Raw genomic sequence first — 27,726 nt, forward strand, 5'->3', positions numbered from 1 at the left:
CACTAGGGAGAAACACAAACAGACAAAAATATTACCATTGAAACGTCTTTATGCCGTTTAGACCTGAAAGCTCAATTTCCATGTACAAGAATACCGGTGAACCGTATGGGTTGACAGGTATGTACTTGGGAGTTACACTGAGAAGTGAAAAGGAGGACACGTGGATCAGAGAACAAACACAGACATTGATTTTGGGCTTGAACAGGAGGACACATTCACGACAGAGGCTGATGGCCTGTGGACGAGACTGGTAATGGAATGGCAGCCCATGCAGGGCAAATGCCTGAGAAGACATCCCACCACGCAGATGGGGAGATTAAATTCGCTTGTGTGCAGGAGTTGACACAAATTATGGCCCATGGTGGTGACTGTAAGAAGCAAGCTTTTTTATATACAGCAGTAGATAGAATATGCCCGGAAGATTATGAACTAAATGTGTTTTTGTTGTTGTGATATTCTGTTGGCAGTGGTGCACACGGACACCTAACAAAAGCTCAACATACGAAAAATAACTTGATAGCTCATCGGATTCCTCCAGTACAAATATTCTGAAATAAAATAGTGCTGCCCGAAAAGGACAGCATACAGTTCTGCAATCGGTGACGTTTTGGACAATGGCCCTTCGTCACAGCACAAAGAGGCAAGATGTATTTAACAGTTGGTGAGCGCTGTCAAAGTTGTAATAGTTAAGAGCTGACATGTCTTCCACTGAGCAAGTTTGTAAGAGCTTGCTCAGAGATCAGAGATAATTGAGTGAATTAAAGTTGGGAGACTGCATGCCTTTATACAATCATGGGGACCTGATATAGATGTCATTTTAGGAATGTTTCCAGATGAAATATTAATTCGGCACATGAGCAGTATGCATGTAGTAACAGATGAACCATGAAATAAAACAAGTTTTCATAGCCAATGCAATGTTCATATTTGTTTTTGGGTTGGGTCACGTGGAGGCTTTATACCAAAATTTATTTCGTGAACCCTCCACTACCCGACAGATTTGTCAGTTTAGAAAATCTATTATTTATACGTGCTACTGTATCAAATGCTAAGCAATAACACTTTTCACGACTCAAGTATACGCCGTGACACCTTCAAATGCCAAAGAATGATGGGTTGTGCGAAAGCATGTTTGTGTGGAGAGACGGATACATGGAGACATTGCAGGATGCTGAATTATCCCGAGTTAATTCCCACCATATCATATCTGCGTCCAACGAGGACTCATATTGTTCAGAGAGGAGTCCTTGCCTGTAGGATCGGCAGTTCCATCTGCATTGATTCAAACGAGTCCGAACTCAGCTGATGAGCCATTTTGAGTGTCCAAACCGGCCCACAGAGATGTGCTAGATGTGCTTGCGTAACGCTCCACGAGATGGGTCGCGCAATAGCAAACTCTTGTTACTTTTGTGCAGAGAGAGAGAGACGGCTGCGCGAGGCAGACGTATCGTCTGTTTATTCGTGTTGCCAAAAAGGATGGGTCATTTCCAATAAAACAATCTCCAGAGGGGTCCATTCAAAGACAAGTTCACAAATTGCTCTTCTCTGCCCGACTCCGTCGCAAAGCCATGACGTCACTGCGGGGCGATTGCATCGCTGCGGCACTCACGGCCAGGGGGCGGGGCTAATGCGGCCAGGGGGCGTGGTCTACCGCAGATAGGGGCGGGGCTACTGCAGATAGGGGCGGGGCATACGTCACTATGGGCGGGGCTTAATTGTGTGGGCGGAGCCGACACACCCTCGCCCGCCTCTGATCTGTTGCGCATTGCTGCTGCTGTTGACGTCTGGGGTGGTTGGCGGCTATTGGTGGTGGTAGCCTTAGTAGATGGGGGGGGGGCATTAGTCGGGATTTATTGTGTACACTTGCACCCACCTCGGCTGTCAGGGGTGTGTTAACCACCGCGTGGCCACTGCGGGTGGGAACGTGGAAAGCCCATGTCACAGAGGTTTAATCATTGTAATAGTTTGCGGTGAAATGTATCTTGTTTTCTTTGAAAATGGGCCCATCCAGCCCCCCCCCCCACTACACGTGAGTGCTGTGAATAAGTGCCACTGTTCGAAATGTCGTCTATTAAAATCTGTTTCTTCTTCCATGTGGCATGCTGACATGCGTTTTTGGTTTTCACTATGGGGCTGCATGTTGACGGGGACACGAGGAGATGTCTGACATCGGGGAACTTGTGGGAGCGAGACACCGAACCCAGCATGGCACGTGTTGCCCAGCAGCAGATAGAGAATGGCTGAACAAGTAGAGAGGTCCACAATACTTGGAGATATTTCATAATGGTTTAAGGCAGGGGTCGGCAACCAAAATAACAAGAAGAGCCATTTCTTTCCAATTCGGTACAAAATTCAGTATTTCAAGAGCCGCAATGCATCTGAGTACATACTGTACATACGTACATATCGTCAAGAAGCAGTCCGTAAAGAGCCGCATGCGGCTCCGGAGCCGTAGGTTGCCGACCCCTGGTTTAAGGCAATGAGCACATGATCCTAATTCGAAAAAATCTGGTGGTACGTCTGTTGTAATAGGTTAAGAGTAGATTTGATACCTCGCCAAACGCATTCCTGGAAAATTCAGTGTTGGGCAAAACACGTCCGAAATTAGCACCCTTTCCTCTTTGTTTAACTACAGTAATTCAACATTATTTTTGCCCACTTGGTAATGCTGTACATGTCAATATAATAAAACTATATATTAAGACTGAATTAAATGAAGTAAAAATCAAATATGTTTTGACTTGCAATGAATGATGATGGTGAATATGAATATCAAATATGATGGTGAATAAGCTCCAAATTAAGGGTGAATATGATGTTGTTGTGTCTGTCGGAGCGGGCTTACAGGATTGAGGGGCCCTCTCCAGAGTAACAGGGTGTAAGAACTGCACTTTTATTTATGTAATCACATCAGGGTCAGGTGGAGACCCCAAACAGCATTCGGAGATGAGAATCTGAGCAACATCAAACCGCGCAGAGCCGAAATATCACCCCAGTGTTCCGGAAAATGGACCTCAATATGTAAACCGCGTATAGCCGAAACACGCGCTCAATAAAACCGCATAGGGCAAGGTATGGATGCAATTCAAATGTGACAATGTAATTAATAAGGTGGCGAAGGCTCCAGCATTACACAGCCAGAAACTGTGGTGCCAACTTGTGGGGAAGAAGAGACGTATGGACATTGATCCATGCACCTCGTAAAATGGACGTAATTTAGGGTTTCCCAAACTTCAGTCCTCCCGGCCATCCACCACCGCGCTCCGACTCCCCGTGTTAGAGGACCAATTGTCTCCCATTCTCATACAAATTCAGTCGTTCTACGCTGCACGCGCCCAATGTTTGTTAAATATGCCCCACGTGACGTGCTATGCGATTAACGCTTAGTTATTCAAATGAAGATTGATATACGTGTGTTTGTGTACACGTGTTCCACGTGTGTGTGTGCACGTGTTCCACGTGTGTGTGTGCACGTGTTCCACGTGTGTGTGTGCACGTGTTCCACGTGTGTGTGTGCACGTGGAACACGTGTGTGTGTGTGCACGTGTTCCACGGGTGTGTGTGCACGTGTTCCACGTGACGCATTGGGCGCGTGCCACGTGCTACGAGTTAATTTGTATTTGAATGAGAGTAACTTGGTAAACGTGTAAAGACGTAGGGGTGGTGGGTCAGCTGGTTTAAGGCTTGTCTGTCATCAGATGATTGTGTTGTGTTGAAACAGACCATCATCAGCCACTGCTGGAAGAAGGCCTCCCCAAATCCTGCAACAATCCACACCTCGCACCTGCAGACCATTGTTTATATAACAACACGGCAAGGTGTGCTCACGAATAGCCAGGGCGTGCACGACTTCCATCACGTCTTCCATGCATGTCACGTCACCGCCACATTGCATGTACAGCAGCATGATCATCAACATCACGATCCATGGGCAATTAGCCCAAAAGGTGTCCACTGCACATTTCGCATTTGTTTCCACTTTCCTCTGCCTTGTGCCAATATGCTCAAGTAGTGCAACAACTTTCTGGCACAAAATCTTAAATGTCGTCAAGCCGTTCTCTGCCAGGTCTTCTTCTCTTTCCGGTTCCTTCCATTTTCCGAACAACGCATTTTTAATGTTCCTGTTGCTGTCAACCCTTATGCTCTCAACACCGGTCTAAGGTTGAGAACATTTTTATATTCACTCCAAGCCCACACATAATTATAATAATTTTCACTCGTATTCCCTTCCGCCTGACTTGTGTTCCTACACACAGTTGTGTCTGCCCTCCTATAAACCGTGTTTGGTTTGTCACAACGGCTTCCATGCAGAATTTCCGCTGACTGGCTATCCAGTGACATGGCTAAATGTGGATCATCCTTAAACAACCCCCGTCGCCCATTAACGTGCCCTGCCAACCGTTCCACGCTGACTTCACAGCAATGGCTGTGATGATAATGAAGAGGTTACGGGAAACCAGGCCTGTTTTCATTCCACGAGTGGGGCTTTATGTAATGCGAGCTGGCTGACTCATCTCCGATTCGTGGTCCGCATTTGAGATGTGATGCGTGCGAACGGGAATTCGCCACTCCCGCACGCCACCCATTTACACACGGCCCAGTAAGTGCCGTAGTAGTGTAGATACACAAAGTGTATCTCCGCCACTCGCACATGAGCATTGAGTAGCGTTCATCTGTAAACCAATTCTAGCACTTTCAGTAAATGATTAATCGTACGAATAAAAAGGTGTGGACAGGCTGAACGCTTCCAAGAGGACGTCTGCTGAGAAGATGAAGCGATGACGTCAGCGCGTGTCTAGGTGCATTTTGGATTACTATACAGTATCTAGATATTGACTACGTACGGTGCGAAAGAAATTCAGCATACATACCTTGATGAGGCCTTCATCCAGCAGTGGAATGACCACGGCGGTGATTTATTCGCAGCAAAGGCACGATTGTGACCAAAGGCTCGGTCCTCCCATCATACGTTGTATGTGATGTGACACCACCATGCTTGTGTGAATAATGCACACAGCCTGGTTTTAGACCACCAACTCACAATCCAGGCGCAAAACGGATGCGTATCCAATCAGTCGGCTCGTTATAAATGACAATATTGTATAAGCATGCGCACTTGTAGAATCAGAATCAGAATATTAACTTATACTGGAGAACTCCGGTTGGCTATACAGCGCTTTTATAGAGATGTCCAGTAGGGACTGGTAAGAACGTTACAACAACAAACAGTACAAAACGTGATAGTAGTGTAAAGTACAAGAAATGTAAACAAATCACCCACACACATACAAATACAACTTAACCATCCCCATCCAACCAGGCAAAGGTCACTGAGGTATTAACTTATTCTTCAGAAGCAATCTGGCCACAAATAAGAGTTTAACAATGTGGCCCATCATTTGACATTCATAGCACTAAAATCATCTAAATAATCGTAATGCATGTTTCTAAATGTGGAGCGGAAACCCAGAGGACCCGGAGAAAAAATTCAGACGACCACAGGGAGAACATGTAAATTGTGGCCAGATTATTTTCTACAAGGGCAATTATACATCTATATACTTGTTTCATTTCTTGTTAGGAATAACCAGTACAGTACGGAATAGCCTAAATTGCCTATTACTACTCTTAGTACTCATTTCTGTTGACGTTCCTTTGCTGTGGGTGTCATTTTCTCGTATCTCTACGGCAGGGACCAATCACTTCATGATACAACCGCAGGTGGTTTCCCACAAAGTGGTACATAATTTATCACGGTACATGACCAGAGTGGCACATAGCCACAGGTCGGGGGGGGGGCTTTTCCTGATAAGATGTAAAAAAAAAATAGTTTCAATTGTATATTTTTAAAGTAATTTGTTTACATTTCCTATACTTAGTACTCCTATTGTGTTTTTGTATTGTTTGTTGTTGAAACATTCTTACCCGCCCCGCCCCTACTGGACATTTGTGAAAAACACATTCCTGCGGAGGGAGCTGGTAGGAACGTTGGGTTGCTCGTTCAATTGCCAGGGTCAACGGCGGCGTGGTGTATTCCGCAAATATGCCCGACTGTGAGGGCGGGCACAAGCCGACGTGAGTAGGTTAAACGTTGAGATTTATAAGGGCACCACGGGGTGACCAGCCCCTCCCCACCCAGCCCCACCCCTCCCACCCAGCCCCTCCCCACCCTCCTCACCCAGCCCCTCCTCTCCCTACCCACCCAGCCCCTCCCTGCACGACGGACGGACGGACACAATAATCCCCTGTGGGCTGGTGTAACCAGGAGGTTCCTACCAGTAAGAGCTTTGAAAGCTCATCGTATTTCTGGAGGTAACACAAATATTCCGATTGTCACTCTATGTTGGGGTGCAGTGGTGGTGCGACTATTCGAGGACTACGCGATGAACCCAGCCAACCAGGTTTGATTCCCGGCTATGGTTAACATCAGTGGCGAGTGATGTCTGAAAAACGTCAGTCCCCTGTTCACCAACTCGCATTGACCAGCATGTTCAAGTATGGTGAAACAACCCCCATGACCAGCAACAGTGCATGGAGAGCCCTTAATGCAGCAGTGGCTTGACAAGAACGATAACATCAATAATCATGATTGTATTACATATCGCGTAATCCATGCTATTGCATCTCAATATTACTGGTAGGAACTTCCTGGTTACACCAGCCCACAGGGGATTATTGTGTCCGTCCGTCCGTCGTGCAGGGAGGGGCTGGGTGGGGAGAGTGGGGAGGGGCTGGGTGGGGAGGGTGGGAATGGGTGGGGAGGGGCTGGGTGGGGAGGGGCTGGGTGGGGAGGGTGGGACTGGGTGGGGAGGGGCTGGTCACCCCGTGGTGCCCTTATAAATCTCAACGTTTAACCTACTCACGCCGGCTTGTGCCCGCCCTCACAGTCGGGCATATTTGCGGAATACACCACGCCGCCGTTGACCGTGGCCATTGACCGATCAACCCAACGTTCCTACCAGCTCCCTCCGCAGGAATGTGTTCTGAACATCGCGCACCCCACGTAGAATATGTCACGAGAACACCGGCGAGGAGATAGACAAAAACGCTCAACGGAGGTGAACTAACCTCGAACCAGGTGAGGGGACAGTGAACACTTAAGCTCCTGACGTCTGAGAAAATCCTGGGAAGAACAAACATAGCAATAACATAGTTTGATGTTATGCAGCGTCATTCATGTAAACACCACCCCCAAATGTTGAATATTAAGCGCTGTACTTTCTTTTAATCTTTCTGGAACTGTACACGTCATGTTCTAGCACTGAAGGTGTTTTGTTACACATTGGTAGCCCATAAATGCTACATAATTACGAATCACAGTCTATAAAAAAAAAACACCACGTTCTGCATTTTTTTTAAACCTTAACTGTGCGCGTGCCAAGACATTTCGCAAATGCTTCCACAAACAAAAAACACGGCCAAATTCGAATTTGATGAAGTAAGCATTTGTGTGTTTTCCAGCGAAACCATCTCGAGGCAATTTCGGGGTAAAATCCTTCGAATGAGAGATCAATCTCCCATTATATCGAGGTGCCAATCCAGGCGTAAAACGATTGCGCGTCCAATCAGTCGGCTCGTTATTTAATTGCAATACTGTGTAAGTATGCGCACTTGTAGAATCAGAATCAGAAATGTTATTTATACTGCTGGAATCCGATGAGCTATACAGTTCTTTTTCACAGATGTCCAGTCGGGGCGGGTAAGGACGTTACAACAACAGACAGTACAAAACACGATGAAAGTGCAAAGTACAAGAAAGGCAACACAATTCACCCAAAACCATACAAATAAAACTAAACCATCCCCATCCTCTTCTTGGTTCTTTCGGTTAAGACTCTGTCTACTCGACCGACCTGCTCTCCACCTGAGGACGGCTACTTGCGTTGTGGCCGAAACGTCGTGAGAATTATTTTATTATGTTTAATTTTTATTATTTTATTATTTCCATTCTACGTGACTTTACCGAAAGAACCAAGAAGATGAATCCCTGCAGTCACGAAAGCTTTAAATCGAAATTTAACATCCCCATCCTACCAAACAAAACCCACTGAGGTATTAACTTGTTTTTCAAATGATAGCTCAACAAAGTGGCTGATCACTTGGACATTTATATCAGCAAAATAATCTAAATAAACACATTTCTAAATGTGGAGGGACAAATCGGAGGACCTGGAGAAAAAAATTCCACGCGACCACGGGGGGGAGGAAACATGAAAATCCCAAATATACAAGCGTCAGGGTCGGGATCAATCCCTTGACCTCCGGCTCCCCTAAACCCCTAAAGGGACTTCTTCTCCAATTACATCTCCCTGTTGCCACTGTAATGTAACGCACGTCTTCAAAGTTATTTTTTATAATAATTTAAAAAAAAATTAAAAACATTTTTATTCAAATGATACCAAGTGCTTTCATATTTGGAAATGCTGCAATGTACAGTATTTGTGGCCACATCAGTTTTCACTCATTTAACATTTTTTTGTATACTTATTTAAAATATGAGTGCTTTTTCTGTACATTCTATAAATTGGTGATCCTGTAAAAGCACTCATGAAGAAAATGATACGGACTGTGGAAATTACTTTCTCTCGTGTACTGTACATATCTCACAGCCAATGACCAAATTAGCCGCGATGTGCATGTGCCCGATCTTGTCATATCCCAGGGCGTTGAGAGGGTTTGAGACTGGGTACGTATGCATTGTAGTTATATCAACGAGCACCATGCATGGTTATAGGCTGCTGTGGGACTACATTGTGGGCATCAGCAGGCAGTGCAGAAAAATACATTGTTGTACTGTAAACATGCAAACGTTGTGTCAACGTTGTGTCAACGTTGACATGTTATTGGAACCGTGGGCCCAACGTTTGGTTACTGGGATGTGTCGATGCTTCCAGCTTTCTTCACTCATCCGCACCAGCGTGCTGTGAATCGTGACCTCAGCAATTACCACAACGATTACCCATGCAGCGTGGGCCGGAAATCATCCAGCAGTGCATTGACATGTACACATGTGCAGTAGTCATGGAGATATTTCACCTCCAAGGGTTAAAACAAATCCCAAAAAAATTGCGAGGTTCATTTACCAGTGGTTTCACAGACTCGCTCACTCCGGCTGCAACGCTTTTCCACTTTAATAATTGATGTTACTACGCAGCACTTTCAAAAGGACGCTGTTGAGAAGAAGGGATATTTAAAACCCCACACCCGTGAATTAGTGAGGATGCGCACAGGGTGGTCCGTCTGTATGTTGAACTTCTTTTGCACCGTACATAGCCAACCATGCTAATCAGAGGTGCGGGGGAAGGAGACTAAACTAAACACAAACAGCAGTCCAGGTGTCATGTGACCCTCTTTAATTCTCCAAGACGTAATATGTATTTTTAAAAGTAAGGTTTATTTGAAAACATGAATGAATGTGCAGATGGTGTCAAATCTGTCTTTTTTTTATTTTACCAGGTAAGGCTCACTGAGCTAAAGAGCTCTTTTTCAGAAGCAACCTGGCCACAAATGATAGCTAAACGAAGTGGCTTATCACGTGGAAATGTATAGCAGCCAAATACTCTAAACGCGTGTGTCTAAATGTGGAGGGAAAACCGGAGAGCCCGGAGCAAGAGCCACGTGATCCACAGGGAGAACGTGCAAGCTCCAAATATACAGCGATCGACAGGATCGGGATTGAAACCACGACCTCCTGCATACCAGGCGAAGTAGTTAACATCTCGACAACGTAGGTGGTCACAAGACATCCGGACCACCCTGTACATTTCCTAGGTTAAATTTCGATTTAAAGCTTTCGTGACTGCAGGGATTCATCTTCTTGGTTCTTTCGGTAAAGTCACGTAGAAGGGAAATAATAAAATAAAACATAATAAAATAATTCTCACGACGTTTCGGCCACAACGCAAGCAGCCGTCCTCAGGTGAAGAACATATCTGTCGGGAAGACAGCGTCTTCAGAGAATTATTTTATCATGTTTTATTATTTTATTATTTCCCTTCAACGTAACTTTACCGAAAGAACCAAGAAGATTTCCTAGGTTATCAACGGGGCACGCGGCAGGGAGTGGCGGGGGTGGGGTGGGTCTCGTGTGCCGTGCACCGGTCTTGTTGTTGTTGTCGTGTCTGCTTCGTCGTGCCGGACCATTAGGGGACCACTCTGCGCCTTCTCGCAACAATCGACTCGCCCCAGCGCACACAACACCCACCCCCCAGCCCGCACCTCCCTCCCTACCCCCGCCAAGGCTGCCGAGTCGCAAGCTGCGTGCCGCCCCGGGCGTGCTCTGAATGCGAAACGTCGTCGACTCGAGCGCTCTCCCGTCGCGGTTGCTTCGCTGCGGCACAACCAACGATGCCCCCCTCTCTCCCCACCACCGCAGGGGTCTTGTTGTGCGTGTCGTGGCCACAGGGGGTTTGTATAGTCTGTATACATTTTGTTGTTGACCAGAGTGGTACATAGCCACAGGATGATTATGATGATGATGAGAAATTTAACCTGAAAACAATCTGGTTATGGGTGTCCGACTGGACGTAAGAGACGAGGGTTGCTCGAAACAAAATTGATTATTGAGGTTATAACTGATAAGATCAAATATATATATAAATATTGACTTAAAGCTTTCGTGACTGCAGGAATTCATATTATTGGGTCTTTCGGTGAAGTCACGTAGATAGGTTAAAAGAAAATAACAAAAACCGACGACGTTTCGATCGCAACACAAGCGGTCGTCTTCAGGAAAAAGGGGGTTAGCTTCCAAGGCAAACTGTATATAAGGGTCTGAAATGGGCGTAGCCCAAATGTCAGCAGCCAATGATAATGTGAGTGGTGGGCAGACAACCCCACGGTGGTTGGTTTTCCACCAATCAAAGGGCTGCCAGGTGAAAATTAGCATGTTTATGACAGATTAGCATGTTAATGAGATATTAGGATGTTAATGAAGCACACGTTTTAAATGGGAGTAAAGCACAACTAACATAGCCAATTATGACTTAAACTGGTTGATAACGTCAATGATTGCTCAGTATGTACCCATCTTCTCGGTTGAAATTGTGTCTGTGTCTATATATCTGGATGGCTTCATGAACTAATCTTTGTTGATAGCCAGTGGGCTTGCAAAGTACCTTCGTCTTAGAGAAATCAATTTCGTGTGAGCCCACCGCATTAAAACAATGATCAGCCACGGCCGAGGTATTGGTCCTACCGTGTTTCAGATCTGCTTGATGTTCACGAACACGGTCCGTGACATGTCGCTTAGTTTCCCCAATGTAACTACTGCCGCAGACACAGCTTAGTTTGTAGACGCCGGGGTATTGCATGTCAGGGATCACATCCTTCACAGATGGGATCAGAGCACAAATTTATGTACTGTGTTAAATCGAACCTGGATCTTGTGTTTGCTCATGATTTTGTAAATATTTTTAGTGACCCCTGCTATGTATGGCAAGGTGATGGTTTTGATTGGGTCCTCAGATGGTTCTTTCCCAACGATTGGGGTGATAGCTTTACGGACTACGTAGTCTGAATATCCATTCATCTTGAGAGCTTGGTGTACGTGTTCCAGTTCACTGGCTAGGCGATGACGGTCGGAAATACATCGAGCTCTATGGTGTAGAGTTTTGATGGGGGAATTCTTCTGGGATGGATGGTGGTGGGAGTCAGCTTTTAGGTCGGCATCTGTATGGGTGGCTTTCCTGTAGACAGAGTGTCCCATTGAGCCATCTGGTCTCTTTTCGATTAAAACATCCAAGAATGATGCCTGGATGGCATCTGTCTCAATTTTTTCCATGAAAACATTGGCTACAACTGGAGATAAGAGAGAACCCATTGGGGTACCTTCAACTTCTTTATAGAATGTTCCATTCCAGGTGAAGTAAGTGTTGGTGAGGCAGTGTCTCACCAGGGCCGGTACATCAGCATTCAGTCCTTGTTGGACCAAATCTTCAATGATTGCAATTGTGTCAGGCACAAGAACTTTGGTAAACAAAGAGACCACATTGAAACTAACGACCAAATCACCTGGAGATAGTGAGATGTCCTTAATTAACGATACCAAGTGAGCTGAGTTGAGTACAGCTGAGGTGGTCTTACCAGTGAATGGTTGTAAGGTCTCAGACAGAAATCAGGCCAGTTTGTAGGTGGGTGAGTCAGTGGTGGAGACGATAGGACGAAGGGGTGTCCCTTCTTTACGTATTTTTAGTAAGCCATACAATCTGGGTGGTCTAGCAGCAGAGGGTTTTAAGGAAAACCGCTTGGTTGGTTGGATCAAAGATGTGGAATCAGTGATGGTATTGTTGGTTTTCGTAACGAGGCGGTTGGTGGGATCTCTTTTAATTTTGTTATAGCTACCATCATTAAGTAGGTCCTGAATTTTGTTATTGTACGTGGTTTTGTCCATGATGACCGTGGCATTGCCCTTGGTGGCTGAGAGGATGACGATGTCATCTCTGTTTTTTAATTGAGAAAGCTCAAAGCGCTCATCTTTACTCATGTTGCTAATATGTGTCTTAGCGTTTTTGAGGATTGCAGCAATTTCCGATCTTGCCACGTTTGCAGTAATGTGTCCCAAACCTTTAAGGGCTACGTCGACATGGGCAATGATATCATCAACTGGGATGGGTTTAGGGGTGACTGCGAAATGCAACCCTTTGGCTAGAACGTCGTAGTTTTTTGTTATTTTATTTTAACCTATCTACGTGACTTAACCGAAAGACCCAAAGAATACACTTTTTTATTGTCAATTGTACGTGTATAACTTGTGTTGTAAACTATAACGCAGAACATTTACTCTCGATATGTGTGTGGAACTCTTACTGGAAGCGACAACTTTGCATGGTGACAGCCAGATAAACTCGTCCTATAGTCAGGGTTCAGGGTGAGGCTACAGCCACTGATCAATGTTAACGTGTTTTATTCTTCAAGCACGAATAACATTGGCTTTTAAAAGAGCAGTCGTTTACTATGCCCACTTCAAAAATACCTTTTGTGGACAAGCCTGTTGTGTTTTATTACCTAGGGGCCGTCCATAAATGACGTCACGCGAATTTGGACGATTTTTGACCCCCCCCCCCCTCGTCACATGGCGTCACAAAAAGTCAGACACCCCCTCAAATATGACGTCACAAAGCTCTGCCCCCCCCAAACCATATTTCCATTTTGAAAATAAAACATGCTTGAAATCGCTTTAAACTATTGTCATTGTGGTGCGTATTTAATGTGGCGCTGCACTCTGATGTTGTAGGAGAAAACATTTATAAAAAAAAACGTCTATTTAATTAAGTAGAACGTGTTGTCTATATTTATTTAAAGTTGCGCATTTTGATGTGACGTCACATTTCTCAAACCCCCCCCCCCCCTCGTCACACATCGTCGCAAATGTCTGACCCCCCATCCCCCCAGGTGCGTGACGTCATTTATGGACGGCCCCCTACTAGCGGAAAGTACCCGGCGTTGCCCGGGTGACACGTGACCGTATTTGCGCTCGAATGTCTGCCAGTGTTTGGGGTGACTTAAGTTGGCTTACTCCTGGGTACATTTTTGCTTAAACTCTGGACCGAAAATTACAACACTACTTACGTTGCAATAAGCAGATGTTGTTATTTCTGCCCGGACTTCGAGCGAGAAATATTACATAACAAACGTACAGCATGGGCGTTTATCTATCTGTTTAATTGTTCGTTTGCTTAAAGTTACGGAAAAGTACAGGAATGCACAAAAACAAAAAATGGGACAAAACAACGCGTGCTCTTCGAGAGTGATACGCGTGACCAAACCGCACAGGCAACATATGGGCTGACACAACACTGACCAGTTTAACACGTAGGCTTTCGCGACCAACATCATCCATAATAGAGTTGTTTTTTTGGGGTTAAAGAAAACAACAACTCTATTATGAAAAACACTGCCCGTTGTTGGCTACCTCTCTGCAACTCCGCTCGCTGCTCGAACTGCGAGTTTCAAGCGTATTGAGTTCAACCAGGTGAGAACTTCAAGAGACCAGAAGAGTCTAGTTTTCTAGAGTGACCTGGAGCAAGCGGCCTGCCAGTGGGAGGCGATGATTGCTATGTATAATCCCAAAATTAGTCATTTTGCGGATACGTTTCTAACAACGGCACATAGTGGCCTAGTTTTGCCAATGAAATCAAGGGATCTTTAATGAACACTGTGGCGAGACATGATCTCCCTTGCCTGGCATGCAGGGGGTAGTTGGTTCACTCCTTATCCAAACCCTAACGCCTGTTACATATTTTGAGTTTGCATGTTCTCTCACCCCGTGGTCGTGTGGATTTTTCTCCGGTTCCTCCGGTTTTGCCGTCCACATTTAGAAACTTCCTTTTAGATTATTTTGCCACGACTATAAATTTCCCTATGTTATGTATGTACTTTGAACCTATTTTGTGCCATACGTAGCAAAACTGTGCTCATCGGAGGTGCGGGATAATTGGAGGTAATGATTAGCTATCATATGTGGCCAGGTCGCCTTTGAAAAACGTGCTCGTTGCTCAGGGAGTTTTACCTGGTAAATAAAGTATACAAATAGTATCATTACGGTTAATTCACCCGCAGTAATAGCCGGGGCGGCCGCTGGATTCGAACCGCGAACCTCTGCAACGTCTACACCCTCCCGAAGCCGCGGTGCAGCGGTATCTGTTTCAGGCACATCAAAACCAGCAACAAAGGTTACAACGTTTGAAATTCTAAGTGACCGAAAACATGCGCCATGAACGAGCAAGCACTCGTGTGTTTTGTTGTGATGGGGTTCATTTTACTTGCAGAATAGCTCGCTCATGCTGGGAAGGTCTCAAAGGAATTGGGGAAAAAAATGGAGAGAACATTTTGTTCATGAACGTATAATTTGGCTCGGCACTTTGCTGCATCATGCACAAGATCACACGTGAGGCACGGAAGTTAAAAAAGCTTTTCACAGCCAGACCTAAACGCCACGCTGGATATATAAAAACAAACGCTTAGTTCCAGTCTGCATCAGTGTTCTTTGCAATTTAGGTGTTTTTTAAATATATTAAAGAAAATCAGTTTCCCTGCTGAATACATTATATATATAAGATATACACAGACATGTGCTTGATTTTGAAATATTGGGTGGCTATAATATCAACAGATGTTGATTAATAATGTAACAAAAACATAAACACGCGGAAGCAGAGCCTGCACACACTTGTTTTTTTGGCACCCACGAAATGTCTAAAAATGTTTTCATCGTTTCAAAGTAATGTCACATATGCTGCCACACAAGATATGGCCACACTAATGTCCTCTTTTTATTGGTGAACAAAATTAACAACGAAGGCATTTAGACCGGCAGGAAACAGAACACTGGCCACATTTTAATAAGAACTTTGCATTGGGGCACGGGAATTGCATTCTTTAAAAGTCTTAAATGTCCTTAAGTTTGGCGTATTTGGCAGCTAAGACCTACTAAAATTACTATGAAACATTTACAACAATTAAGGTATGCTAAATGCAGTACTTTTCTGTTTAACTGTGTCCCTTTTTAATCCAATTAGCCAGAATTAATGCCACCCAACTCACCATTCAGTGGCTAAGAACTGCGAGAAGGCCACATGAATGAGATGAGGGGACGGGTGTCCTTACACAGAGTGAGCTGGGGAGAGAAAATAGAAATAGTATCCAAAGGCGTGTATCTGAGTCCATTGGAGGTGGAGCACTGGAACAATGGTTAGGGCACTGCGCTGTAGACCCGGCAAACTGAGTTCAATTCCCAGCCATGGCCAACATCAGTGGCAAATGATACCCAAACCAATTGTGGGCCCCCACCCCCGACACAAACCCGTACTGGCCAGCGTGGTGAAGTATGGTCAATCAGCTTCCACGATCGATGTGACATGGGGAGGTTCTTCCAGCAATAGTTGAATAAAAGGTTCAAAATGGCATTGTGTAACTCTCTCTCATTTGACCATTAACTCCTCCTGAAAAGCGGCATTCAGTTAAACTCTTGGAATAAACACACATTTGGGTGGCGTGCTTTTTTTCACGCACAAATAATCCTGCTCTTGCGATTAAAAAAATCCAAACACTCATTCATGGAATATATCCAAAACATCCCCATGCAAGACTTTCTTGAAAATAGTCTTGAGCCTCAGTGAGATATTCATGGGTAGATAAAGAGTTTTGCAACTTTGATTAACTCCTTGCCTCAACACGCTCCCCTTGTGTTGGAGTAAGTATCAGGGCAGCATACGATGAAGTCACGCCACACTATCCTTAGCTTTACGAGCACTTCTTGTACAGGACGTCTCCGACATTTCAAGAGGGCAGAGTACAAATAATTTTGGCCCAGACAGGGCACGCTGGCACATGTCGGCTTGCCCAGCGGAGGCCATCATCACCGTGGCCTTTGGACACCCAATGAGAGGGGGGGGGCATCATACGCATTGCCCGACAAGAACACAATTATGTCTTCAGCTGCCCAAGCTGCCATCATTGGGTGCACCGTAGAGACAGGGATCGGCTTGCACCTGCTCAACCGGGGGGACCGCGTTGAGAGCTTTAATGACGTCCTAATAGGAATATGCATCCGGAGTGGCAGCGACTGAAACTGTCTTGCATCGGGAAGAAGTGATTTATCGCAGCACGTGTTGTTTTACTGAACCAAGTCGTGTTTACGTCACGCGTATTGACAATGTACGAGTTGTGCTGCCTGGGACATCAGGATAATGACGTTAAACTTTGCGTTCCTCTCCTATCAGATCAAAATGGGGCAGTAAGACATCCAGCAGGAGTTTGTGCTGACGTGAGGTGCTGTGTGGCTCACAAGCGGCTCAATTGTCAGCCACCGCAGTGTTCTTACAACTACATCAATTTATCTGCAGATTATTGAGATTGGGTTGCAATTAGATGCTGTAAGTTAATTTAAAAAACGCACGTGATATAAATACAATCTGTGTTGCATTTACACGTGTATAATTGTCAAATCGTGTGAACAAATGCAGTGTAACGGCTCTAATCCGCTTTGATAACAGTGTGGTGTGGTGATCATTCCGAATCTCATTATCGGCATATATCCGCAAAAATATCCTCACATCTGCAAGATTATCTTTCGGATGAATGTATGAATTTGCCGCCGGCACCGGAAAATGAATCCAGTACGAAACAAATTTGTGTGTGGAAAAAAATTAAAAAAGCAAACACGTTCGCATCACCGGGTTCACGGAGACATCCTCCCAGTGCGGCTGTAAACTCTGCTTCATGCCGCTCGTTGTTGGGTAGCCTTCAAATTGCTCTCTCTCTTGAGATAAGTCTGGTCCCATACGGCCTGGCACCTTGGGAATAACCTGCGGAAAGTACACGTCTCCCAATATAGCGGTTGCCGTGGCAGTGTCAGGCGTCTGGCTGTCGCCTGATGAAGCTGGTTGTAATTACTGGCGAAACGTCGTACTCAGATTGTAAATGTTGTGGTTTGGCTCTCCAACGCACCGGTGTGCTGTACCAGTGACGAATTGGCACGTTCTGTTTACGTGACAAACATTACTAATTGCCTGTGTCGGGTGGTGGCGGGTTTAACGACACATTTATATATTTACGCGATCTAACCACAAAAAAGCCAACCTGTATTATGGACCGGAAAACCTTTGGCCCAGCCAACGAAGCCGCACCCCAACCACTCCCTCAAAATGTTCCCAGGGGTCACGTAACCACTGCTCGGCATCCCGTCAGCCATGTAGCTTCAGTGGGGATGGAGGGGGGGGATCAAAGCCCCTCTGCTAAGGGCTCAGCCCCCCTCCCCCCCTCTAAATGAAAGATGATAAATATTGTCCATATTTCATATATATGAGTAAAGAATGAGAGCTTGAGCAGAAAGGATGATCGACGAAGAGCAATGGTATTTGTACTCATTCTGTTTAGAGTTTAACATTTGTTTAAAAACGATGAAAAATGTATTTTACCAGGTAAGGCCCACTGAGCTATGGAGCTCTTTATCAGAAGCGACCTGGCCACAAACGACAGCTCAACGAAGCGGCTTCTCATCGTGTCGAAATTGACAGCAACCAAATACTCTCAACGCGTGCTTCTAACCGTGGAGGGGAAAACTCCGCACGACCACGGGGAGAGAGAAACACGCACACTCTAAATATACAGCAGACGTCAGTGTCGGGATCGAACCCACGACCTCCTGCATGCCAGGCGAGGGAGTTAACATCTCCTAGCCAACATTGCCTTTATCGCGCCCCATGAGTTCATGTATGACCCCCCCCCCCCCCCTTTTAACAAGGTCACGCTACAGGGCTGCCTTCCCTGTTCAATGTCAGACGGTGTCAGACCGACCGCAAAAGTGTACTGAAGCTGGGCTTACTCACTTCGGGGAACGGAGTGTATCCAACTTCTCCTCTGCTCTCGCGGCGGCGTTAGCTTATTCTGAAAGCAATCCGTCTTCAGCGCATGATCGTGTTTCAAAATGTGAAGAGACACGGGGTTGTTGGGGCTTTTTTCTTCGAAGCACGTTTGTTAGCATCAACACTCTTGATTTGAAGCTTCCGTCACTACAGGAATCCATACTCTTTGGCTCTTTCTGGAAAGTCAGGTAGGTAGAAAATAAAACAAAATAAATCACGACCTGATAACGGACGCTTGTTTTGCGCCCGAAAACGTCGTGATTTATTTTGTTTTATTTTATACCTACGTGACTTTACCGAAATAACCAAAGAACAACACATTCCTGCGGAGGGAGCTGGTAGGAACGTTGGGTTGCTCGGTCAATGGCCAGGGTCAACGGCGGCGTGGTGTATTCTGCAAATATGCCCGACTGTGAGGGCGGGCACAAGCCGGCGTGAGTAGGTTAAACGTTGAGTTTTATAAGGGCACCACGGGGTGACCAGCCCCTCCCCACCCAGCCCCACCCCTCCCACCCCCCACCTAGTCCGACCCAGCCCCACCCAGCCCCTCCCCACCCAGCCCCTCTCCACCCTCCCCACCCAGCCCCTCCCCACCCTCCCCACCCTCCCCTCCTCACCCTCCCCACCCTCCCCACCCTCCCCACCCAGCCCCTCCCCCCCCACCCTCCCCACCCAGCCCCTCCCCACCCTCCCCACCCAGCCCCTCCCTCCCCACCCAGCCCCTCCCTGCACGATGGACGGACACAATAATCCCCTGTGGGCTGGTGTAACCAGGAGGTTCCTACCAGTATTAACACTCTTTCTACTCACAGTCACCCGTTACTAATATGCACGCGTCTCAGCAGCCCACACCTCTCCCTAATGCCAACAGCACAGAAGTCGTGTGGCTGTGCCCTTAATCCATTGACGGCACCACTGCTTTCACAGCCTCGTCGCATTACAACCATTCATTTGTGGTATTTGGGGGATTTAGACTTAAATATCTAGACAATTATGGCTAAGGACAGATCTCGCCAAGAAGATCCTTCCTCCCCCCGTAGTGATTTCGTTTTGTGAACGTTTGGACAGCCAATCGTGAGAAATTGAAGAGGACAGCGTGAGGAGCATCGTTGAGACCTTCTGAAGCAGTTAAGCCTCGGAAACTGGCACGTGGCCTGGCCGGAATGAAAGGTCTCGTGGTTGGCTGTCGAAACATCCGGAGATGAAAACACGAAGGGTGACGTTTAGATTTCAAGAGTTTCATCGCTGATGAACCACATTCAAAATGCAACTTGTCATGGATTATGGAATTAACCACTCCCACACTTATCCCGATAATCTCTGATATATGCTTCCAACTCACGTGTCCATAACCTAAAACTATGTAAACTAAGCTATTTTACCAGGTCAAGCCTACTAAGCTATGTAGCTCTTTTTCAGAAGTGGCCTGGCCACAAATGATAGCTCAACGAAGTGGCTTATGTGGAAATTGACAGCAACCAAATACTCTAAACGCAGGTTTCTAACTGTGGATGGGGAAAACTCTGCACGACCACGTGGAGAGAGAAACACGCAAACTTCAAATATACAGCAGGCGTCAGGGATTGGATCGAACCCACGACCTCCTGTATACCAAGCGAGGTAGTTAACATCTCGCCACCGTGGCACCCAACAACTCAACACGAGAAACATTGGCTGGAGGTAAAGCGTCAACTGGCCAACCATTCATGTTGTCATCACAACAATTTCCCGTCCTGATTGTAGAAATTCCAGTAATTGTTTAAAATGCTGTCACGATTAACGCAGCTTTTGTCACGTTGCAGCGTCATTAGTCGCGATACATGTCACTTATTTTACATCCTTAAAGAACACAACAAAATTATTGATTGCTGCTGCTGCTCTTATACTTCACGGCTGTGTGAGGGTACGGAAGTCTTTGATCACGTGATATCTCTGCTATCGAAAAGCGAAATCAGGAGAGAGAGAAAACGACCCAATAATACCAGGCTCATGGCCCATTCAAGTTACATTTTTGCTAAATTTCTAAGAATGTTGAACTTCGTACGCACCGTATGTAGCCGATCGGAGGTGCGGGGAAAGGAGGACAAACTAAACAATAATACAAATAATAAAGGTTTTTGGTTTAGATCGTGTAGGTATAAATGTGTCATAACCCTCCACCACCCGACACAGCCAGTAAGGGTTGTCACGTAAACAACGCGTGCCAATTCGATTACTACTTCAGCCCACCGGTGTGTTGGAGAATAAATCCACAAGATTGACAATTTGAGTGGCACGACGTTTCACTGGTTATTACATCCAGCATCATCGGGCGATTCTGGAAAATCTACTGACTGTGTCGGGTGGTGGAGGGTTACAACACATACTTACGCGATATAACCCACAAGCCTTTATTATGAATAATATTAGTCGCGAAAGCCCACGTGTTAAACTAAACAATAAAAATCAGTTCTAAAGAAATTGCACCGACAGAGGCTACAGAATATTGAAATCCTTTACGTATCAACCCGCCCTTGTCGAAGGATCCTTGAATAAAATAAATAAAAACAGCAACTTGATGACTAGAAAACAACCAGCCCCAGCTGCTTCTCGCTGGGTGGAGGCAGAATCCCATTTTGACGCACGCTTCATCGCGTCCACTGCGTTCGACTGCCCGGGATTCATAGGACCCCCTGTGAAATGATAGGAACACGTATGTACACACGCACGTATGTTGAACTACTTTCGCACCGTACGTTAGCCAGCCGTGCTAATCGGAGGTGTGGAGGGTACAGCTTGTTAGGGCGGGGTTCCCTGTAATCCCATATCAACGCGGAACATTTTACGCTTTATTTAGCTTTTAATAACTCGTGCCTGAGAGGGTTATTACTACGCAAATGTGGCGTGACGCGTTCTCTGGCCCAATGTTGCCCAAGTGCGCTCCGGTCTCAATTTGGATTTTACTTCTTCGCATTGTGCAACGGCGACTGCGGCGGCTTCCTGCAACGCCCATCCCTACAGCTCGCTCTGTCCTGCGCGGGCTGAGTTTAAAATCAACATGTTTTGCACGTCTACGACAAAAACTGGCATTCAGCTGGTTCTTTTCCATTTCCTTGAATTTAGGCACGGGGCGATGTGTGGGTGGGGGGTGGTCCTTGAGGTTACAGGAGGCCACGTGTACTTAACGTGCAGTCCGTGGTCGTTTCTCTTCTCGTGCGGTTTTTTCACCCTTATTGAGTCACCAAACAAGACCTGGTGGCCAAGTCACGCCAAAAACAATGATGCAAACCACGTGGCAGGTGACAAGCGATACAAACAGAAAGAAACATTACATTTTGATTTCAAACTTTCGTGACTGCAGGAATTCATACGCTTTGGTTCTTTCGGTAAAGTCACGGAGATAGAAAAATAATAATAATAAATGCTAAAAATAATAAAACATTAAGAACCAGACTACAGTCTACATTAGTGGTTTTATTTTATTTTTATTTTAATCATTTTATTAATTATTATTGTTCTACCTACGTGACTTTACCGAAAGAACCAAAGAATATAAATAAACATTTTTTTTTCCAGATAAGGCCCACTGAGCTATGTAGCTCTTTTTCAGAAGCGACCTGGCGATCACAAATGATAGCCTAACGAAGAAGCTTGTCACGTGTCAATGTACGGCAGCCAAATACTCTAAACGCGTGTTTATAAATGTGGAGGGGGGAAACTGGAGGACCCGGAGAAAATCCACGCGACCATGGCGAGAGAGACATGCAAGTTCCAAATATACAGGCGTCGGGGTTGGGATCAAACCTACGGCCTCTTGCATGCCAGGCGAGGTAGTTAACATCTCACCACCGTGGTACCCATACAATAAGTTTACAAAACGTTTCTTTAAGAAACAACAAACCAAAGAGATTAAGTCGAGATTTTAATTCTTATTACGTTTAAACATGTAATCCGTAATACTAAATGTCTTGTTAATGTAGAGTCCACGGGTAAGTTGGCGAAGTAACAGGCTCTGGGTTCAAATCTGACTCCAAAATCTAGTCTCCAAGCGATTCTGAAATTATAACTACCTTGTGAGACGTCAACAGATGTTGTCCTGGTCATGCCATACAACTGTGGGATTTCCATAACTGGGTCAAAACCAATAATGAAGTTGAGCAGAATGAAAAAAAGCACGTGCCGAGGTTGGCATTAAATACTCTAAAGTAATACATTCTGACTCGTTGTCAACATCCAACGTTAAAGGGTAACTTCCTCTTACCGTCCAATTCTTTCAGTCACCATTTTTTGGCAAACCCTCGTGACCAGGTGGAGAAAAAACAACTGCCGGATCCATTCACTCAGCGACACATCGCAATATCCCCCCTACCCGCCCGCGCCCGAGTGCCAATAAAGTGAGAAGATGAAAAACAAAGAAGCCCTCTTCGCTTATCATCCACCATGCACATCAAAGCCAAACTTCACACCAAAAATCCACGTCCACTCGGTGAGCCATTCATCTCACTCGAGGCATTTTTTGTTCATCCGACAAGAGCCCGAGACAGAAGGCGAACAATGACAATGGATAAAAGGGGGAGGGGGGGGGGTCACAGAAATTCCGCGGGGGGCAAAAGCCCCAAACACAGAGCTCATGAGTGGGGGTGGGGGGGGATTGTGCTCACCGTCTTACTTACGTGAGAGCAACGGACGGGGGGGGGGGCACGGGTTGTGTTTTCTTGGATGGGGAAGGGAAGGTGATGGGGAAGGAACAGAGTAAAGGGGAAGTGAGGATGGGGGGGTCGGTGTTGGGGGTCACTCGAGACATTTTAAGTTCTGGTCAAACCACATTCGAGCAAGACGGCCGAATGACTCTCAGAGATTGTTGTTCTTCGGCAGACACCTGGAGGCGAATGGCGCTTGTGGCCATGAGAGAGAGAGAGAAAGAGTGGCACGTCGCCCAGCGACAGCACCCCCCCTCCGCCTTCTGTAGATCTATTATTAAGGAGGAGAGTGCCACAGCAACTCGTGTTGTTCGGTTTGTGGGCGCGCTTACGTGGCAGCAAGAATGTCAGAGATGAACAGTGCACCCCAGCCGTGTAATTTGAATGACGTTTTAAACGTGTCCAAGAGATGAAGCATTAGTGCAAACCGTGTTATCTTCAAACCATTCAAAGCCTCGGATCAAGTGTACTTCACTTAGACCCCCCTCCCCGCCCCCGTATTCTCGTAATCACTGCAGTGAAATCTCTTCCCCAGTGAACTACAGAGGGAGTTAATCTAATTATAAACTTGTTGGAGGGGTGTTCATCCAGCAGTGGACCAATCGTATCTGACGACGCTTGTGCGTGAGCCGGTGCGGTGTCCTGGCGCAGCGGTGAGCACGTTAAAGCCAGCGAAGTGAGCTCCATTCCCGGCGGTGGCGACCGCGGGTGGCCAATCTTCGCCCCCTTCCGCCCCACGACACCAAACCGCACGGACCGGCGTGGCGAAGTCTGGCGAGACAAACCCTCCTACAGCGTGAATATGCCCTCACATCGCAGTGAATCAACAAAAAACGAGACATTTGTATCATTCAATTTTGATTTAAAGCTTTCGTGACTGCGGGGATTCATATTCTTGGTTCTTTCGCTAAAGTCACGTAGAAGGGATAATTTTTGTTATTTTTATTTGATTATTTACCTTCTACGTGACTTTACCGAAAGAACCAAGAATATATTATTATTCAATTAGATTACGACTTTTACCGACAACCCTGGACTCGTGTGTGTTCCCTTATTTGCAGTCTGTCTCCTTCTGTTCACAGCGACCGCTATTCCTTTGGGTTTGACTGGGCAGACTGGAAAACACGCGCGTCTATTAACACCAGCCGCCCCCTTCTTGCTCGCAGCACATGGCAAGGTCAAAGTCCGGGCATTCCATTACAGACCCCAGGCCACGAAACACGGACACTCGGTGAGCTTCGGCATACCTCGTTAGATTTTGGGGACAGGGATATTCTTTCGCGTTCCACTTTAATTTTAATTCAGGAAGGTTCTGCATCTAGATGTCTGGACAGATCCAATGACGGCCACTCTACCTGCGAAAGTTTTCGTTGTGCCACTACCGCGCTTAATTTAAATTACCTGGTCAGAGGCAACCGGCCTGACTATGCTCGTGTTGTTATGTGTGTATTCGATTGCCATCTCATTTTACCATCAATTAATGATTTACCAAACCACAGACAGTATATATTTTTTTATCACGACGTTTGCTTTTAAACATTAGTACGTACGTCATAAAGTGACTGCGGAATAGGTCAAGGCTCAGTGCAGCGCTCCTTGGTAATAAAAAAACAAGAACCAGTTGTATCCGGCACATCCATGTGTGTGTGTAAGAGTGTTTGTGAGAGCGAGCCAAAAAAAACGAGGAACTATGTTTCCAGCAGTTGGCAAGAACCAACGAAAATAATTATCACCATTCGCCACTCATGCAGTCGTACAACGTAAACTCGTTGGCTTTTTGGTCAATGACCCTTCTCCGGTAAGAGAGAGGTGCATGGACAGAGAGAGGGAGACCTGAACACGGAGGTCACACTTGTGGAGCCCTAAGCTGTTGTCAAATACCGATATTTCATGAATAACAGACCGATATTTCATGAATAAAAAAAGCTAAACAATTACAATTTTAATTCAGAAGTGAAGGCGAGAATTTTATTTCCAAAGACAATCATTTCAAAAATGTGAGCCCTTCGCTAAACATGAACATCAACGTGGTTTTTCTATGAGACATCGCCTTTACCAGTGGCAAAATATAGTAATAGGTTTTTACCCTTTCAACTGGTACAACAACTAACACCTTTATACAAGGCATCATGTTTGCAATAACCACAACACAATCAGTCAAAATGCAAACAAAAAGAAACAACTCTGCATTTTGACTGCTTATGTTGTGGTTATTGCAAACATGATGCCTTGTATAAAGGTGTCAGTTTTTGTACCAGTTGAAAGGGTAAAATCCCATTACTATCAACGTGGTTTCCCACTCAAATGAGAGTAGGGAGATACTCACTTCTTATTTACAGCCCTTAACCAGTGATGGAAATGCCACATTCACCTGGAAGGGATGATCTAAGCATGGGCACCGCGGTGGCCAGATGTTAACTACCTCGCCTGGTATACAGGAGGTTGAGGGTTCTATCTCAACTCTGACGCCTGCATGTCTCTCTCCGTGGTCTCGTGGATTTTTCTCTGGGCCCTCCGGGTTTTCCCCTCCACATTTAGAATCAACATGCGTTTAGAGTTTTTGGTTGCTATACATTTCCACATGATCAGCCACTTCGTTGAGCTATCACTTGTGGCCATGTCGCTTCTGGAAAGGAGCTATACAGCTCAGTGAGCTTTACCTGGTAAAATATAAAAAATGTTTTTTTAGTTTATAAGACATCCCCTAAAGTGCCACAGTTCCCCCGGAATAATCGCGGGTTTCCAATCGCGATTGTGTGTTAGCGACACATTCATTGTAGTGCTATTATAAATTCGCGGGGTTGTGTTTTAAGAGGTCGTGAAGCATTGGAGCGACGTGGATGGTGAGAGTGCAAAAGTACTTTTACTTGATACAGCAAGCGTGCTGTGACGGTTCCACCTGAAGATGGAAGCTTGTGTTGCCGCCGAAACGTCGTGAATTTTATTTTATTTTTATTTTATTTTACTTTCATTAATTTTACATTTTTTACCTACGTGACTTTACCGAAACACCCCAAGAATATAGTGCAAAAGTAGCCCATGCACCATCGCTCTCCTGCTCACTCTGCCTTTGTCTTCTCATAAGCTTATAATAATATTAATATTCATGTCGTTAACCACAAATGATCCCGCGAATATTAAGGGTCAATGCCCACATTGTATTGGCCCCAGGGGCATCAAGGGTGATTTGACCCTCATGCCCCCGACTGGGATTTGAAATTCACAACCTTCTGATGTTGTACCACGGGCTCTAATGGGCTTAGCACTGCATCGTCCATTAAGATATAAAATAACATAATCTTAATCTCAGTTGTAAAAAACAAAAGCATTGTTGAATTTGTTTCCCAATTTTATTCCAGTGTTTCAACAGCATTGGCACAATTCCAAATTCTCACACATCAGGACAACAGCCTCTTAGAGGAAGCTCTTCAGACGCAGATAACTAACTCTGAGAACCTCGCAAATGACCCGTGACCCAGATGAGAAGTACTGCAATTTCCTACATGCAGAGTAATCAAACCAATTATATTGACTCTCAGAACTACCGTTTCTTACCAAATTAAATGAAAAAATACTAAATGTGAAATTATGGGGCTAGTTGGGCTGGGACGACCTCCTCACTACACGTGAGAATTCACGTTAATCCTGATTGGCTGCCCAGGGTCTCAGCGGCGCTTGATCAGTCACCTGACCCCTGAGCCACTCGGCCACCTTGACCGTAATCCTTCTTTAACCTTAATTCCATTTTAAAAAATTACCGGAACAAAATCCTCTCGCAGACTGCAAACGAAACAACCAAATGTAAGCATGCCATGTAGTCTGTGCCTCTTAGATAATTGATTCATTGCAACAAATAAATTAATTGAAAATAGTATTCTTTCGACTGATAATGTGTGTGTTTGGGTACCCAACAAATCTATCAGGAATCATAATATTCGTCGCGAAAGTTGACAGGTTAGATATGAATCTTTCACGGACGTCCACTGACCGCATTAGAAAACTACAAACTAGCAAACCCTGGAATATTCCTTCGCAACGAGTTCAAGCAAGGTACATATCGTGCGCACATTATAAGTCACGGAGCCGACCACCTTAATAGGTGGTCACGCAGCATTTTGCAGAGTTACACATTAACTCGTGACCCGTCAACAAAGCGAGTTCGCGCTGCCTCGCGGTAGCCGTTGGCAGTCGACTAATGCGACTGGGTGGGTCGCGCTGTTCGGCCTCTCCCTCCCTCCCTCTCTTCGATGTCAAGCGACGAACGGGCGCGCATTGTCCGACGTTTCGCCGCACGCGCTGAGAGCCTCATCTGAAGACGAAGTTTGTGAAGATGCTCCCAGGAGCACGCAGCGGAGGTCGCAAACTGGTTTTGATTCCTTACCCGTACCCGTACCCGGCCGCACCAGGGTCGCAAATGGGTAACCGTACCCGGCTGGGTACGGGTAGCCGTTTCCTACCCGTACCCGTACCCTACCCGAAATGAGTGGGTTTTTTCAGTCCATGCAGTTTTGTTCGCTATGTGAGCCTAAATGTGACAATGGCATATATAATTTCCACATACGTTGAAACATGATCATTTATGAACCCCGTGATTACAATGCATGTCTCGTGAACGTAAGAATCGATATTAAAAGGTGAAACAATGCTTACCATATTGTGTCTAGACACATAGAAAGCCACAA

The 27,726-nt window shown here is 45.7% G+C and overlaps 1 long non-coding RNA gene across 1 annotated transcript; it reads right to left on the reverse strand.

Annotated features, from left to right (window-relative positions):
- Positions 1-7,107: 7,107 nt before the first annotated feature.
- LOC144935801 (uncharacterized) lies at positions 7,108-17,198 on the reverse strand. The gene is made up of 3 exons (XR_013637350.1): positions 17,175-17,198; positions 14,554-14,640; positions 7,108-7,123 (listed from the first exon to the last, which is right to left on the reverse strand). It is a non-coding gene; the product is annotated as an uncharacterized LOC144935801 (long non-coding RNA).
- Between the last annotated feature and the right edge of the window lie 10,528 nt (positions 17,199-27,726).

This window comes from Lampetra fluviatilis, chromosome 14 (genome assembly GCF_964198595.1).
Source record: "Lampetra fluviatilis chromosome 14, kcLamFluv1.1, whole genome shotgun sequence".
NCBI lineage: Eukaryota > Metazoa > Chordata > Hyperoartia > Petromyzontiformes > Petromyzontidae > Lampetra > Lampetra fluviatilis.